The sequence below is a fragment of the Pan paniscus genome, chromosome 4, assembly GCF_029289425.2.
Source record: "Pan paniscus chromosome 4, NHGRI_mPanPan1-v2.0_pri, whole genome shotgun sequence".
In the NCBI taxonomy this organism is placed as follows: Eukaryota; Metazoa; Chordata; class Mammalia; order Primates; family Hominidae; genus Pan; species Pan paniscus.
In genome coordinates, this window is record NC_073253.2 from 1,845,451 (window position 1) to 1,862,894 (window position 17,444).

A 17,444-nucleotide genomic window follows, 5' to 3' on the forward strand; every position below is an offset into this window, starting at 1 on the left:
TGCCAGTGGCCGTGCCATCGACCCCCAGGCCTACATGTTCTCCTCTCTGCCAGTGGCCGTGCCATCGACCCCCAGGCCTACATGTTCTCCTCTCTGCCAGTGGCCGTGCCATCGACCCCCAGGCCTACATGTTCTCCTCTCTGCCAGTGGCCGTGCCATCGACCCCCAGGCCTACATGTTCTCCTCTCTGCCAGTGGCCGTGCCATCGACCCCCAGGCCTACATGTTCTCCTCTCTGCCAGTGGCCGTGCCATCGACCCCCAGGCCTACATGTTCTCCTCTCTGCCAGTGGCCGTGCCATCGACCCCCAGGCCTACATGTTCTCCTCTCTGCCAGTGGCCGTGCCATCGACCCCCAGGCCTACATGTTCTCCTCTCTGCCAGTGGCCGTGCCATCGACCCCCAGGCCTACATGTTCTCCTCTCTGCCAGTGGCCGTGCCATCGACCCCCAGGCCTACATGTTCTCCTCTCTGCCAGTGGCCGTGCCATCGACCCCCAGGCCTACATGTTCTCCTCTCTGCCAGTGGCCGTGCCATCGACCCCCAGGCCTACATGTTCTCCTCTCTGCCAGTGGCCGTGCCATCGACCCCCAGGCCTACATGTTCTCCTCTCTGCCAGTGGCCGTGCCATCGACCCCCAGGCCTACATGTTCTCCTCTCTGCCAGTGGCCGTGCCATCGACCCCCAGGCCTACATGTTCTCCTCTCTGCCAGTGGCCGTGCCATCGACCCCCAGGCCTACATGTTCTCCTCTCTGCCAGTGGCCGTGCCATCGACCCCCAGGCCTACATGTTCTCCTCTCTGCCAGTGGCCGTGCCATCGACCCCCAGGCCTACATGTTCTCCTCTCTGCCAGTGGCCGTGCCATCGACCCCCAGGCCTACATGTTCTCCTCTCTGCCAGTGGCCGTGCCATCGACCCCCAGGCCTACATGTTCTCCTCTCTGCCAGTGGCCGTGCCATCGACCCCCAGGCCTACATGTTCTCCTCTCTGCCAGTGGCCGTGCCATCGACCCCCAGGCCTACATGTTCTCCTCTCTGCCAGTGGCCGTGCCATCGACCCCCAGGCCTACATGTTCTCCTCTCTGCCAGTGGCCGTGCCATCGACCCCCAGGCCTACATGTTCTCCTCTCTGCCAGTGGCCGTGCCATCGACCCCCAGGCCTACATGTTCTCCTCTCTGCCAGTGGCCGTGCCATCGACCCCCAGGCCTACATGTTCTCCTCTCTGCCAGTGGCCGTGCCATCGACCCCCAGGCCTACATGTTCTCCTCTCTGCCAGTGGCCGTGCCATCGACCCCCAGGCCTACATGTTCTCCTCTCTGCCAGTGGCCGTGCCATCGACCCCCAGGCCTACATGTTCTCCTCTCTGCCAGTGGCCGTGCCATCGACCCCCAGGCCTACATGTTCTCCTCTCTGCCAGTGGCCGTGCCATCGACCCCCAGGCCTACATGTTCTCCTCTCTGCCAGTGGCCGTGCCATCGACCCCCAGGCCTACATGTTCTCCTCTCTGCCAGTGGCCGTGCCATCGACCCCCAGGCCTACATGTTCTCCTCTCTGCCAGTGGCCGTGCCATCGACCCCCAGGCCTACATGTTCTCCTCTCTGCCAGTGGCCGTGCCATCGACCCCCAGGCCTACATGTTCTCCTCTCTGCCAGTGGCCGTGCCATCGACCCCCAGGCCTACATGTTCTCCTCTCTGCCAGTGGCCGTGCCATCGACCCCCAGGCCTACATGTTCTCCTCTCTGCCAGTGGCCGTGCCATCGACCCCCAGGCCTACATGTTCTCCTCTCTGCCAGTGGCCGTGCCATCGACCCCCAGGCCTACATGTTCTCCTCTCTGCCAGTGGCCGTGCCATCGACCCCCAGGCCTACATGTTCTCCTCTCTGCCAGTGGCCGTGCCATCGACCCCCAGGCCTACATGTTCTCCTCTCTGCCAGTGGCCGTGCCATCGACCCCCAGGCCTACATGTTCTCCTCTCTGCCAGTGGCCGTGCCATCGACCCCCAGGCCTACATGTTCTCCTCTCTGCCAGTGGCCGTGCCATCGACCCCCAGGCCTACATGTTCTCCTCTCTGCCAGTGGCCGTGCCATCGACCCCCAGGCCTACATGTTCTCCTCTCTGCCAGTGGCCGTGCCATCGACCCCCAGGCCTACATGTTCTCCTCTCTGCCAGTGGCCGTGCCATCGACCCCCAGGCCTACATGTTCTCCTCTCTGCCAGTGGCCGTGCCATCGACCCCCAGGCCTACATGTTCTCCTCTCTGCCAGTGGCCGTGCCATCGACCCCCAGGCCTACATGTTCTCCTCTCTGCCAGTGGCCGTGCCATCGACCCCCAGGCCTACATGTTCTCCTCTCTGCCAGTGGCCGTGCCATCGACCCCCAGGCCTACATGTTCTCCTCTCTGCCAGTGGCCGTGCCATCGACCCCCAGGCCTACATGTTCTCCTCTCTGCCAGTGGCCGTGCCATCGACCCCCAGGCCTACATGTTCTCCTCTCTGCCAGTGGCCGTGCCATCGACCCCCAGGCCTACATGTTCTCCTCTCTGCCAGTGGCCGTGCCATCGACCCCCAGGCCTACATGTTCTCCTCTCTGCCAGTGGCCGTGCCATCGACCCCCAGGCCTACATGTTCTCCTCTCTGCCAGTGGCCGTGCCATCGACCCCCAGGCCTACATGTTCTCCTCTCTGCCAGTGGCCGTGCCATCGACCCCCAGGCCTACATGTTCTCCTCTCTGCCAGTGGCCGTGCCATCGACCCCCAGGCCTACATGTTCTCCTCTCTGCCAGTGGCCGTGCCATCGACCCCCAGGCCTACATGTTCTCCTCTCTGCCAGTGGCCGTGCCATCGACCCCCAGGCCTACATGTTCTCCTCTCTGCCAGTGGCCGTGCCATCGACCCCCAGGCCTACATGTTCTCCTCTCTGCCAGTGGCCGTGCCATCGACCCCCAGGCCTACATGTTCTCCTCTCTGCCAGTGGCCGTGCCATCGACCCCCAGGCCTACATGTTCTCCTCTCTGCCAGTGGCCGTGCCATCGACCCCCAGGCCTACATGTTCTCCTCTCTGCCAGTGGCCGTGCCATCGACCCCCAGGCCTACATGTTCTCCTCTCTGCCAGTGGCCGTGCCATCGACCCCCAGGCCTACATGTTCTCCTCTCTGCCAGTGGCCGTGCCATCGACCCCCAGGCCTACATGTTCTCCTCTCTGCCAGTGGCCGTGCCATCGACCCCCAGGCCTACATGTTCTCCTCTCTGCCAGTGGCCGTGCCATCGACCCCCAGGCCTACATGTTCTCCTCTCTGCCAGTGGCCGTGCCATCGACCCCCAGGCCTACATGTTCTCCTCTCTGCCAGTGGCCGTGCCATCGACCCCCAGGCCTACATGTTCTCCTCTCTGCCAGTGGCCGTGCCATCGACCCCCAGGCCTACATGTTCTCCTCTCTGCCAGTGGCCGTGCCATCGACCCCCAGGCCTACATGTTCTCCTCTCTGCCAGTGGCCGTGCCATCGACCCCCAGGCCTACATGTTCTCCTCTCTGCCAGTGGCCGTGCCATCGACCCCCAGGCCTACATGTTCTCCTCTCTGCCAGTGGCCGTGCCATCGACCCCCAGGCCTACATGTTCTCCTCTCTGCCAGTGGCCGTGCCATCGACCCCCAGGCCTACATGTTCTCCTCTCTGCCAGTGGCCGTGCCATCGACCCCCAGGCCTACATGTTCTCCTCTCTGCCAGTGGCCGTGCCATCGACCCCCAGGCCTACATGTTCTCCTCTCTGCCAGTGGCCGTGCCATCGACCCCCAGGCCTACATGTTCTCCTCTCTGCCAGTGGCCGTGCCATCGACCCCCAGGCCTACATGTTCTCCTCTCTGCCAGTGGCCGTGCCATCGACCCCCAGGCCTACATGTTCTCCTCTCTGCCAGTGGCCGTGCCATCGACCCCCAGGCCTACATGTTCTCCTCTCTGCCAGTGGCCGTGCCATCGACCCCCAGGCCTACATGTTCTCCTCTCTGCCAGTGGCCGTGCCATCGACCCCCAGGCCTACATGTTCTCCTCTCTGCCAGTGGCCGTGCCATCGACCCCCAGGCCTACATGTTCTCCTCTCTGCCAGTGGCCGTGCCATCGACCCCCAGGCCTACATGTTCTCCTCTCTGCCAGTGGCCGTGCCATCGACCCCCAGGCCTACATGTTCTCCTCTCTGCCAGTGGCCGTGCCATCGACCCCCAGGCCTACATGTTCTCCTCTCTGCCAGTGGCCGTGCCATCGACCCCCAGGCCTACATGTTCTCCTCTCTGCCAGTGGCCGTGCCATCGACCCCCAGGCCTACATGTTCTCCTCTCTGCCAGTGGCCGTGCCATCGACCCCCAGGCCTACATGTTCTCCTCTCTGCCAGTGGCCGTGCCATCGACCCCCAGGCCTACATGTTCTCCTCTCTGCCAGTGGCCGTGCCATCGACCCCCAGGCCTACATGTTCTCCTCTCTGCCAGTGGCCGTGCCATCGACCCCCAGGCCTACATGTTCTCCTCTCTGCCAGTGGCCGTGCCATCGACCCCCAGGCCTACATGTTCTCCTCTCTGCCAGTGGCCGTGCCATCGACCCCCAGGCCTACATGTTCTCCTCTCTGCCAGTGGCCGTGCCATCGACCCCCAGGCCTACATGTTCTCCTCTCTGCCAGTGGCCGTGCCATCGACCCCCAGGCCTACATGTTCTCCTCTCTGCCAGTGGCCGTGCCATCGACCCCCAGGCCTACATGTTCTCCTCTCTGCCAGTGGCCGTGCCATCGACCCCCAGGCCTACATGTTCTCCTCTCTGCCAGTGGCCGTGCCATCGACCCCCAGGCCTACATGTTCTCCTCTCTGCCAGTGGCCGTGCCATCGACCCCCAGGCCTACATGTTCTCCTCTCTGCCAGTGGCCGTGCCATCGACCCCCAGGCCTACATGTTCTCCTCTCTGCCAGTGGCCGTGCCATCGACCCCCAGGCCTACATGTTCTCCTCTCTGCCAGTGGCCGTGCCATCGACCCCCAGGCCTACATGTTCTCCTCTCTGCCAGTGGCCGTGCCATCGACCCCCAGGCCTACATGTTCTCCTCTCTGCCAGTGGCCGTGCCATCGACCCCCAGGCCTACATGTTCTCCTCTCTGCCAGTGGCCGTGCCATCGACCCCCAGGCCTACATGTTCTCCTCTCTGCCAGTGGCCGTGCCATCGACCCCCAGGCCTACATGTTCTCCTCTCTGCCAGTGGCCGTGCCATCGACCCCCAGGCCTACATGTTCTCCTCTCTGCCAGTGGCCGTGCCATCGACCCCCAGGCCTACATGTTCTCCTCTCTGCCAGTGGCCGTGCCATCGACCCCCAGGCCTACATGTTCTCCTCTCTGCCAGTGGCCGTGCCATCGACCCCCAGGCCTACATGTTCTCCTCTCTGCCAGTGGCCGTGCCATCGACCCCCAGGCCTACATGTTCTCCTCTCTGCCAGTGGCCGTGCCATCGACCCCCAGGCCTACATGTTCTCCTCTCTGCCAGTGGCCGTGCCATCGACCCCCAGGCCTACATGTTCTCCTCTCTGCCAGTGGCCGTGCCATCGACCCCCAGGCCTACATGTTCTCCTCTCTGCCAGTGGCCGTGCCATCGACCCCCAGGCCTACATGTTCTCCTCTCTGCCAGTGGCCGTGCCATCGACCCCCAGGCCTACATGTTCTCCTCTCTGCCAGTGGCCGTGCCATCGACCCCCAGGCCTACATGTTCTCCTCTCTGCCAGTGGCCGTGCCATCGACCCCCAGGCCTACATGTTCTCCTCTCTGCCAGTGGCCGTGCCATCGACCCCCAGGCCTACATGTTCTCCTCTCTGCCAGTGGCCGTGCCATCGACCCCCAGGCCTACATGTTCTCCTCTCTGCCAGTGGCCGTGCCATCGACCCCCAGGCCTACATGTTCTCCTCTCTGCCAGTGGCCGTGCCATCGACCCCCAGGCCTACATGTTCTCCTCTCTGCCAGTGGCCGTGCCATCGACCCCCAGGCCTACATGTTCTCCTCTCTGCCAGTGGCCGTGCCATCGACCCCCAGGCCTACATGTTCTCCTCTCTGCCAGTGGCCGTGCCATCGACCCCCAGGCCTACATGTTCTCCTCTCTGCCAGTGGCCGTGCCATCGACCCCCAGGCCTACATGTTCTCCTCTCTGCCAGTGGCCGTGCCATCGACCCCCAGGCCTACATGTTCTCCTCTCTGCCAGTGGCCGTGCCATCGACCCCCAGGCCTACATGTTCTCCTCTCTGCCAGTGGCCGTGCCATCGACCCCCAGGCCTACATGTTCTCCTCTCTGCCAGTGGCCGTGCCATCGACCCCCAGGCCTACATGTTCTCCTCTCTGCCAGTGGCCGTGCCATCGACCCCCAGGCCTACATGTTCTCCTCTCTGCCAGTGGCCGTGCCATCGACCCCCAGGCCTACATGTTCTCCTCTCTGCCAGTGGCCGTGCCATCGACCCCCAGGCCTACATGTTCTCCTCTCTGCCAGTGGCCGTGCCATCGACCCCCAGGCCTACATGTTCTCCTCTCTGCCAGTGGCCGTGCCATCGACCCCCAGGCCTACATGTTCTCCTCTCTGCCAGTGGCCGTGCCATCGACCCCCAGGCCTACATGTTCTCCTCTCTGCCAGTGGCCGTGCCATCGACCCCCAGGCCTACATGTTCTCCTCTCTGCCAGTGGCCGTGCCATCGACCCCCAGGCCTACATGTTCTCCTCTCTGCCAGTGGCCGTGCCATCGACCCCCAGGCCTACATGTTCTCCTCTCTGCCAGTGGCCGTGCCATCGACCCCCAGGCCTACATGTTCTCCTCTCTGCCAGTGGCCGTGCCATCGACCCCCAGGCCTACATGTTCTCCTCTCTGCCAGTGGCCGTGCCATCGACCCCCAGGCCTACATGTTCTCCTCTCTGCCAGTGGCCGTGCCATCGACCCCCAGGCCTACATGTTCTCCTCTCTGCCAGTGGCCGTGCCATCGACCCCCAGGCCTACATGTTCTCCTCTCTGCCAGTGGCCGTGCCATCGACCCCCAGGCCTACATGTTCTCCTCTCTGCCAGTGGCCGTGCCATCGACCCCCAGGCCTACATGTTCTCCTCTCTGCCAGTGGCCGTGCCATCGACCCCCAGGCCTACATGTTCTCCTCTCTGCCAGTGGCCGTGCCATCGACCCCCAGGCCTACATGTTCTCCTCTCTGCCAGTGGCCGTGCCATCGACCCCCAGGCCTACATGTTCTCCTCTCTGCCAGTGGCCGTGCCATCGACCCCCAGGCCTACATGTTCTCCTCTCTGCCAGTGGCCGTGCCATCGACCCCCAGGCCTACATGTTCTCCTCTCTGCCAGTGGCCGTGCCATCGACCCCCAGGCCTACATGTTCTCCTCTCTGCCAGTGGCCGTGCCATCGACCCCCAGGCCTACATGTTCTCCTCTCTGCCAGTGGCCGTGCCATCGACCCCCAGGCCTACATGTTCTCCTCTCTGCCAGTGGCCGTGCCATCGACCCCCAGGCCTACATGTTCTCCTCTCTGCCAGTGGCCGTGCCATCGACCCCCAGGCCTACATGTTCTCCTCTCTGCCAGTGGCCGTGCCATCGACCCCCAGGCCTACATGTTCTCCTCTCTGCCAGTGGCCGTGCCATCGACCCCCAGGCCTACATGTTCTCCTCTCTGCCAGTGGCCGTGCCATCGACCCCCAGGCCTACATGTTCTCCTCTCTGCCAGTGGCCGTGCCATCGACCCCCAGGCCTACATGTTCTCCTCTCTGCCAGTGGCCGTGCCATCGACCCCCAGGCCTACATGTTCTCCTCTCTGCCAGTGGCCGTGCCATCGACCCCCAGGCCTACATGTTCTCCTCTCTGCCAGTGGCCGTGCCATCGACCCCCAGGCCTACATGTTCTCCTCTCTGCCAGTGGCCGTGCCATCGACCCCCAGGCCTACATGTTCTCCTCTCTGCCAGTGGCCGTGCCATCGACCCCCAGGCCTACATGTTCTCCTCTCTGCCAGTGGCCGTGCCATCGACCCCCAGGCCTACATGTTCTCCTCTCTGCCAGTGGCCGTGCCATCGACCCCCAGGCCTACATGTTCTCCTGTCTGCCAGTGGCCGTGCCATCGACCCCCAGGCCTACATGTTCTCCTCTCTGCCAGTGGCCGTGCCATCGACCCCCAGGCCTACATGTTCTCCTCTCTGCCAGTGGCCGTGCCATCGACCCCCAGGCCTACATGTTCTCCTGTCTGCCAGTGGCCGTGCCATCGACCCCCAGGCCTACATGTTCTCCTCTCTGCCAGTGGCCGTGCCATCGACCCCCAGGCCTACATGTTCTCCTCTCTGCCAGTGGCCGTGCCATCGACCCCCAGGCCTACATGTTCTCCTGTCTGCCAGTGGCCGTGCCATCGACCCCCAGGCCTACATGTTCTCCTCTCTGCCAGTGGCCGTGCCATCGACCCCCAGGCCTACATGTTCTCCTGTCTGCCAGTGGCCGTGCCATCGACCCCCAGGCCTACATGTTCTCCTCTCTGCCAGTGGCCGTGCCATCGACCCCCAGGCCTACATGTTCTCCTCTCTGCCAGTGGCCGTGCCATCGACCCCCAGGCCTACATGTTCTCCTCTCTGCCAGTGGCCGTGCCATCGACCCCCAGGCCTACATGTTCTCCTCTCTGCCAGTGGCCGTGCCATCGACCCCCAGGCCTACATGTTCTCCTCTCTGCCAGTGGCCGTGCCATCGACCCCCAGGCCTACATGTTCTCCTCTCTGCCAGTGGCCGTGCCATCGACCCCCAGGCCTACATGTTCTCCTCTCTGCCAGTGGCCGTGCCATCGACCCCCAGGCCTACATGTTCTCCTCTCTGCCAGTGGCCGTGCCATCGACCCCCAGGCCTACATGTTCTCCTCTCTGCCAGTGGCCGTGCCATCGACCCCCAGGCCTACATGTTCTCCTCTCTGCCAGTGGCCGTGCCATCGACCCCCAGGCCTACATGTTCTCCTCTCTGCCAGTGGCCGTGCCATCGACCCCCAGGCCTACATGTTCTCCTCTCTGCCAGTGGCCGTGCCATCGACCCCCAGGCCTACATGTTCTCCTCTCTGCCAGTGGCCGTGCCATCGACCCCCAGGCCTACATGTTCTCCTCTCTGCCAGTGGCCGTGCCATCGACCCCCAGGCCTACATGTTCTCCTCTCTGCCAGTGGCCGTGCCATCGACCCCCAGGCCTACATGTTCTCCTCTCTGCCAGTGGCCGTGCCATCGACCCCCAGGCCTACATGTTCTCCTCTCTGCCAGTGGCCGTGCCATCGACCCCCAGGCCTACATGTTCTCCTCTCTGCCAGTGGCCGTGCCATCGACCCCCAGGCCTACATGTTCTCCTCTCTGCCAGTGGCCGTGCCATCGACCCCCAGGCCTACATGTTCTCCTCTCTGCCAGTGGCCGTGCCATCGACCCCCAGGCCTACATGTTCTCCTCTCTGCCAGTGGCCGTGCCATCGACCCCCAGGCCTACATGTTCTCCTCTCTGCCAGTGGCCGTGCCATCGACCCCCAGGCCTACATGTTCTCCTCTCTGCCAGTGGCCGTGCCATCGACCCCCAGGCCTACATGTTCTCCTCTCTGCCAGTGGCCGTGCCATCGACCCCCAGGCCTACATGTTCTCCTCTCTGCCAGTGGCCGTGCCATCGACCCCCAGGCCTACATGTTCTCCTCTCTGCCAGTGGCCGTGCCATCGACCCCCAGGCCTACATGTTCTCCTCTCTGCCAGTGGCCGTGCCATCGACCCCCAGGCCTACATGTTCTCCTCTCTGCCAGTGGCCGTGCCATCGACCCCCAGGCCTACATGTTCTCCTCTCTGCCAGTGGCCGTGCCATCGACCCCCAGGCCTACATGTTCTCCTTTCTGCCAGTGGCCGTGCCATCGACCCCCAGGCCTACATGTTCTCCTCTCTGCCAGTGGGGGTCTAGGGGATTCGAGATTATTAGTTCTAGCGGGTTACAGTGACCGGCAGCACGGGAGAGATTGGCTTCCCCTTTCTGAAGGTGAACTGGGTCTTTTTTGTCCTTTTTTTAAGTAGCCTAAATAACACGTGGCCAAGAGGCACAATTTTCACAGATCCTTGACTTATGACAAACATATTTATTTTTTACTGTGTAGCTCTTTTCCTAAGTAAGAGAACTCCATTTTATTCTAGCTTGTTACCATTAATGGCTGCACAAGCATCAAATTTTAAAGTTACTTGTTTGGGAATTTCTTTTTCTTCTCTTCTAGTTATTATTTTACTTGTATCACCAAGGAAAGGACCAGTTTTTTATTTTAAAAACGGTGGTTGCAGGGGGCTTGGATGGGTTATAACACCCATCAGATTGGTCATTTCCTGGGCTACGTACCTTGTACTGTGACATTATACAAACAAGTTCCTTTTAATGTTCCTGTACATTTATAATAACTATAGAATGAAGGGGGCCAGCCCCTCCACAGCTGTGGGTATTTCTCATCAGGCGGGATGAGAGACTGAGAAAAGAAATAAGACACAGAGACAAAGTATAGAGAAAGAAAAGTGGGCCCAGGGGACCGGCGCTCAGCATACAGAGGACCCGCACCGGCACCGGCCTCTGAGTTCCCTCAGTATTTATTGATTACTATTTTCACTATCTCAGCAAGAGGAATGTGGCAGGAGAACAGGGTGACAGTGGGGAGAAGGTCAGCAAGAAAACATGTGAGCAAAGGAATCTGTGTCACAAATAAGTTCAAGGGAAGGTACTATGTCTGGATGTGCACGTAGGCCAGATTTATGCTTCTCTCCACCCAAACATCTCAGTGGAGTAGAGTAACAGCAGCATTGCGGCCAACATGTCTCGCCTCCCACCACAGGGCGGTTTTTCTCCTATCTCAGAATTGAACAAATGTACGATCAGTTTTATACTGAGACATTCCGTTCCCAGGGGAAGGCAGGAGACAGAGGCCTTCCTCTTTTACTAATCCTACTCAGCACAGACCCTTCACGGGTGTCGGGCTGGTGGATGGTCAGGTCTTTCCCATCCCACGAGGCCACATCTCAGTGGGGAGAAACCTTGGATGGTACCCGGCTTTCCTGGGCAGAGGCCCCTGCGGCTTTCCGCAGTGCATTGTGCCCCTGGTTTATCGAGAATGGAGAATGGCGATAACTTTCACCAAGCGTACTGCCTGTAAGCATTTTCTTAACAAGGCACGTCCTGCACAGCCCTAGATCCCTGAAACCTTGATTCCATACAACACAGGTTTCTGTGAGCTCAAGGTTGGGGCTAAAGTTACAGATTAACAGCATCTCAGGGCAAAACAATCGCTCGGGGTACAGATCAAAATGGAGTTTCTTACGCCCTCCTTTTCTACACAGACACAGTACCAGCCCGATCTCTCTTTTCCCCACATTTACAAACGCCACAGTGAAGAACTTTGTTGCAAACACATTCAGGCTGTGAAAAGAACTCTGTGCCTAAAGTCCTTTCATTTCTTTGCCGGAGTTTTTTTGAGGCAGATTCTAGAATTGCTGAGTCAAAGGGCAAATGCCATGTAGTTTTGTTAGATGCTGCCAAATCCTCTTCCATGAGGCTGCAATATTCTGCATTCCACAGTGACGTATGAGAGTCCTTGTATCCCACAGCTTCATAAACAATGCATGACGGCACATCTGCACGTTTACCAATCACACAGGTGAGAAATCTTCTCCTAGTTTCACCTTTGTTTTTGGTTTGCATTTTTGTGACCAGCTTTTTTATGGTGTAATGCACAGAAGGTAATGAACACATTCTACCCACAAGCTTCTTCCTGTGCCTTTGGAATCTGCTCCTGCCAGTCTGCAGGCAACCATGGATCTACTTTCCGTCACGTAGGAGGCATTCTTGACACCCTCTGTACACGGCATGCACTTTTTAAATTTGGCTTCTCTTACGCAGCGTAGTGACTTTCAGATTTATTCAAGCTGCTGCATGTGCCAATAGTCCACTCCTTCCTAGTGCTGAGGCCCCCATCACATGAGCACAACTGTTTCCTGTGTGTGATGTGTTGTTCTCTGGCTGTGCACTGCCAAAAAAGACATCATTAAAAAAAAATCTAAATATAATGTAAAACCTGCCTTGTCTTAGGAAAAATTTTTCTGGCAGTGGCTCACACCTATAATCCCAATACTCTGGGAGGCTGAGGCAGGAGGACTGCTTGAGCCCAGGAGTTTGAGACCAGCCTGGGCAAGATGGTGAAACCCTGTCTCTGTAAAAAATATAAAAATTAGCCAGGCATGGTGGCTCATGCCTGTAGTCTCAGCTCCTTGGGAGGCTGAGGTGGGAGGATTGCTGGAGCCCGGGAGGTGGAGGTTGCAGTGAGCCGAGATCACAGCACTGCACTCCAGCCTGGGCGGCATGGCAAGACTCTGTCTCTACCAAGACAAAAACAAAAAATTAATAGAAGAAAAACAAAGGTTTTTCTTACCAAAAATACACTTTAAGGAACAAATTTATCATATTAAGTTCGTGCAACAGTAATCGTGGCTTTTACCATTGAAAGTAATGGCAAACACCACAATTACTTTTGCACCAACCTAATATTATTTTCTAATGACAAACTTGGAAATAATTGTCATTGTTCTCTAAAAAGAACAGTCTAAAAATAAAGCAGCAGCCCATTTACTTCTATGCCGTTCTTTTAGTATTTGGTTATTTAAACTGGTGGTCCCTAACCTTGTTGGCACCAGGGACTGGTTTCATGGAAGACACTTTTTCCACGGACAAGTGTGGGGATGGTGGGGATGGTTTGGAGATGAAACGGTTCCACCTCAGATGAGCAGCATTAGATTCTCATAAGTGGTGCATAACCTAGATCCTTCACATGCGCAGTTCACAACAGGGTTCCACTCCTATGAGAATCTAATGCCACCACTGATCTGACAGGAGGCGGAGCTCACACAGTAATGATGACACGAGGCGGAGCTCACACGGTAATGCCCTGGCAGGGGGTGGAGCTCACCCAGTAATGCCCTCGCAGGAGGTGGAGCTCACACAGTAATGCCCTGGCAGGGGGCGGAGCTCACACAGTAATGCTGTGACAGGAGGCGGCACTCACACAGAAATGCTCTGGCGGGAGGCGGAGCTCACACAGTAATGCTCTGACAGGAGGTGGAGCTCACACAGTAATGCTCTGACGGGAGGCGGAGCTCACACAGAAATGCTCTGACGGGAGGCGGAGCTCACACAGTAATGCTGTGACGGGAGGCGGCGCTCACACAGTAATGCTCTGACGGGAGGCGGAGCTCACACAGTAATGCTGTGACGGGAGGCGGAGCTCACACAGTAATGCTGTGACGGGAGGCGGCGCTCACACAGTAATGCTCTGTCGGGAGGCGGAGCTCACACAGTAATGCTCTGACGGGAGGCGGAGCTCACACAGTAATGCTCTGACGGGAGGCGGAGCTCACACAGTAATGCTCTGACGGGAGGCGGCGCTCACACAGTAATGCTCTGTCGGGAGGCGGAGCTCACACAGTAATGCTGTGACAGGAGGCGGAGCTCACACAGTAATGCTCTGACGGGAGGCGGAGCTCACACAGTAATGCTCTGACGGGAGGCGGAGCTCACACAGTAATGCTCTGACGGGAGGCGGAGCTCACACAGTAATGCTCTGACGGGAGGCGGAGCTCACACAGTAATGCTTGGACAGGAGGCGGAGCTCACACAGTAATGCTCTGACGGGAGGCCGAGCTCACACAGTAATGCTCTGACGGGAGGCCGAGCTCACACAGTAATGCTCTGACGGGAGGCGGAGCTCACACAGTAATGCTTGGACAGGAGGCGGAGCTCACACAGTAATGCTCTGACGGGAGGCGGAGCTCACACAGTAATGCTCTGACGGGAGGCGGAGCTCACACAGTAATGCTGTGACAGGAGGCGGAGCTCACACAGTAATGCTCTGGCGGGAGGCGGAGCTCACACAGTAATGCTCTGACAGGAGGCGAAGCTCACACAGTAATGCTCTGACGGGAGGCGGAGCTCACACAGTAATGCTTGGACGGGAGACGGCGCTCACACAGTAATGCTCTGGCGGGAGGCGGAGCTCACACAGTAATGCTCTGACAGGAGGCGGAGCTCACACAGTAATGCTCTGGCGGGAGGCGGAGCTCACACAGTAATGCTCTGACAGGAGGCGGAGCTCACACAGTAATGCTCTGGAGGGAGGCGGAGCTCACACAGTAATGCTCTGACAGGAGGCGGAGCTCACACAGTAATGCTCTGACGGGAGGCGGAGCTCACACAGTAATGCTTGGACGGGAGACGGCGCTCACACAGTAATGCTCTGGCGGGAGGCGGAGCTCACACAGTAATGCTCTGACAGGAGGCGGAGCTCACACAGTAATGCTCTGGCGGGAGGCGGAGCTCACACAGTAATGCTCTGACAGGAGGCGGAGCTCACACAGTAATGCTCTGGCGGGAGGCGGAGCTCACACAGTAATGCTCTGACGGGAGGCGGAGCTCACACAGTAATGCTCTGGCGGGAGGCGGAGCTCACACAGTAATGCTCTGACAGGAGGCGAAGCTCACACAGTAATGCTCTGACGGGAGGCGGAGCTCACACAGTAATGCTTGGACGGGAGACGGCGCTCACACAGTAATGCTCTGGCGGGAGGCGGAGCTCACACAGTAATGCTCTGACAGGAGGCGGAGCTCACACAGTAATGCTCTCACGGGAGGCGGAGCTCACACAGTAATGCTTGGACAGGAGGCGGCGCTCACACAGTAATGCTCTGGCGGGAGGCGGAGCTCACACAGTAATGCTCTGACAGGAGGCGGAGCTCACACAGTAATGCTTGGACAGGAGGCGGCGCTCACACAGTAATGCTCTGGCGGGAGGCGGAGCTCACACAGTAATGCTCTGGCGGGAGGCGGAGCTCACCCAGTAATGCTGTGACGGGAGGCAGCGCTCACACAGTAATGCTGTGACGGGAGGCAGCGCTCACACAGTAATGCTGTGACGGGAGGCGGAGCTCACACAGTAATGCTGTGACGGGAGGCGGTGCTCACACAGTAATGCTTGGACGGGAGGCGGTGCTCACACAGTAATGCTCGGACGGGAGGCGGTGCTCACACAGTAATGCTCTGACGGGAGGCGGAGCTCACACAGTAATGCTGTGACGGGAGGCGGAGCTCACACAGTAATGCTGTGACGGGAGGCGGAGCTCACACAGTAATGCTGTGACGGGAGGCGGAGCTCACACAGTAATGCTGTGACGGGAGGCGGAGCTCACACAGCAATGCCCTGGCGGGAGGCGGAGCTCACACAGCAATGCCCTGGCGGGAGGCGGAGCTCACACAGCAATGCCCTGGCGGGAGGCGGAGCTCACACAGCAATGCTCTGGCGGGAGGCGGAGCTCACACAGTAATGCTCTGGCGGGAGGCGGAGCTCACACAGTAATGCTCTGGCGGGAGGCGGAGCTCACACAGTAATGCTCTGACGGGAGGCGGAGCTCACACATTAATGCTCTGGCGGGAGGCGGAGCTCACACAGTAATGCTTGGACAGGAGGCGGTGCTCACACAGTAATGCTCTGGCGGGAGGCGGAGCTCACACAGTAATGCTCTGACGGGAGGCGGAGCTCACACAGTAATGCTCTGACAGGAGGCGGCGCTCACACAGTAATGCTCGGACAGGAGGCGGCGCTCACACAGTAATGCCCTGTCGGGAGGCGGAGCTCACACAGTAATGCCCTGGCAGGGGGCGGAGCTCACACAGTAATGCTCTGACGGGAGGCGGAGCTCACAGTAATGCTTGGACAGGAGGCGGTGCTCACACAGTAATGCTCTGACGGGAGGCGGAGCTCACACAGTAATGCTCTGACAGGAGGCGGTGCTCACACAGTAATGCTCTGGCGGGAGGCGGAGCTCACACAGTAATGCTTGGACAGGAGGCGGCGCTCACACAGTAATGCTCTGACGGGAGGCGGAGCTCACACAGTAATGCTCTGACAGGAGGCGGAGCTCACACAGTAATGCTCTGGCGGGAGGCGGAGCTCACACAGTAATGCTTGGACAGGAAGCGGCGCTCACACAGTAATGCTCTGACAGGAGGCGGTGCTCACACAGTAATGCTCTGACAGGAGGCGGAGCTCACACAGTAATGCTCTGGCGGGAGGCGGAGCTCACACAGTAGTGCTTGGAAAGGAGGCAGAGCTCACCCAGTAATGCTCTGACAGGAGGCGGAGCTCACACAGTAATGCTCTGGCGGGAGGCGGAGCTCACACAGTAATGCTTGGACAGGAAGCGGCGCTCACACAGTAATGCTCTGACAGGAGGCGGAGCTCACACAGTAATGCTCTGACAGGAGGCGGAGCTCACACAGTAATGCTCTGGCGGGAGGCGGAGCTCACACAGTAGTGCTTGGAAAGGAGGCAGAGCTCACCCAGTAATGCTCTGACAGGAGGCGGAGCTCACACAGTAATGCTCTGACAGGAGGCGGAGCTCACACAGTAATGCTCTGGCGGGAGGCGGAGCTCACACAGTAATGCTTGGACAGGAGGCGGCGCTCACACAGTAATGCTCTGACGGGAGGCGGAGCTCACACAGTAATGCTCTGACGGGAGGCGGCGCTCACACAGTAATGCTCTGACAGGAGGCGGAGCTCACACAGTAATGCTGTGACAGGAGGCGGCGCTCACACAGTAATGCTCTGACAGGAGGCGGAGCTCACACAGTAATGCTGTGACAGGAGGCGGCGCTCACACAGTAATGCTCTGACAGGAGGCGGAGCTCACACAGTAATGCTCTGACGGGAGGCGGCGCTCACACAGTAATGCTCTGACAGGAGGCGGAGCTCACACAGTAATGCTGTGACAGGAGGCGGCGCTCACACAGTAATGCTCTGGCGGGAGGCAGAGCTCACACAGTAATGCTCTGACAGGAGGCGGAGCTCACACAGTAATGCTCTGGCGGGAGGCGGAGCTCACACAGTAATGCTGTGACTGGAGGTGGAGCTCACACAGTTAATGCTTGAAGAGGAGGCCGAGCTCACACAGTAATGCTGTGACAGGAGGCAGAGCTCACACAGTAATGATATGACAGGAGGTGGTGCTCACACAGTAATGCTCTGGCGGGAGGCGGAGCTCACAGAGCAATGCTCTGGCAGGAGGCGGAGCCCACAGAGTAATGCTCTGGCAGGGGTTGGAGCTCACACAATAATGCTCTGGCAGGAGGCGGAGCCCACAGAGTAATGCTCTGGCAGGGGGCGGAGCTCAGAGTAATGCTCTGGCAGGGGGCGGAGCTCACACAGTAATGCTGTGACTGGAGGCGGAGCTCAGAGTAATGCTCTGGCAGGAGGCGGAGCCCACAGAGTAATGCTCTGGCAGGGGCGGAGCTCACAGAGTAATGCTCTGGCAGGGGTTGGAGTTCACACAGTAATGCTCTGGCAGGGGGTGGAGCTCACACAGTAATGCTCTGGCAGGGGGTGGAGCTCACCCAGT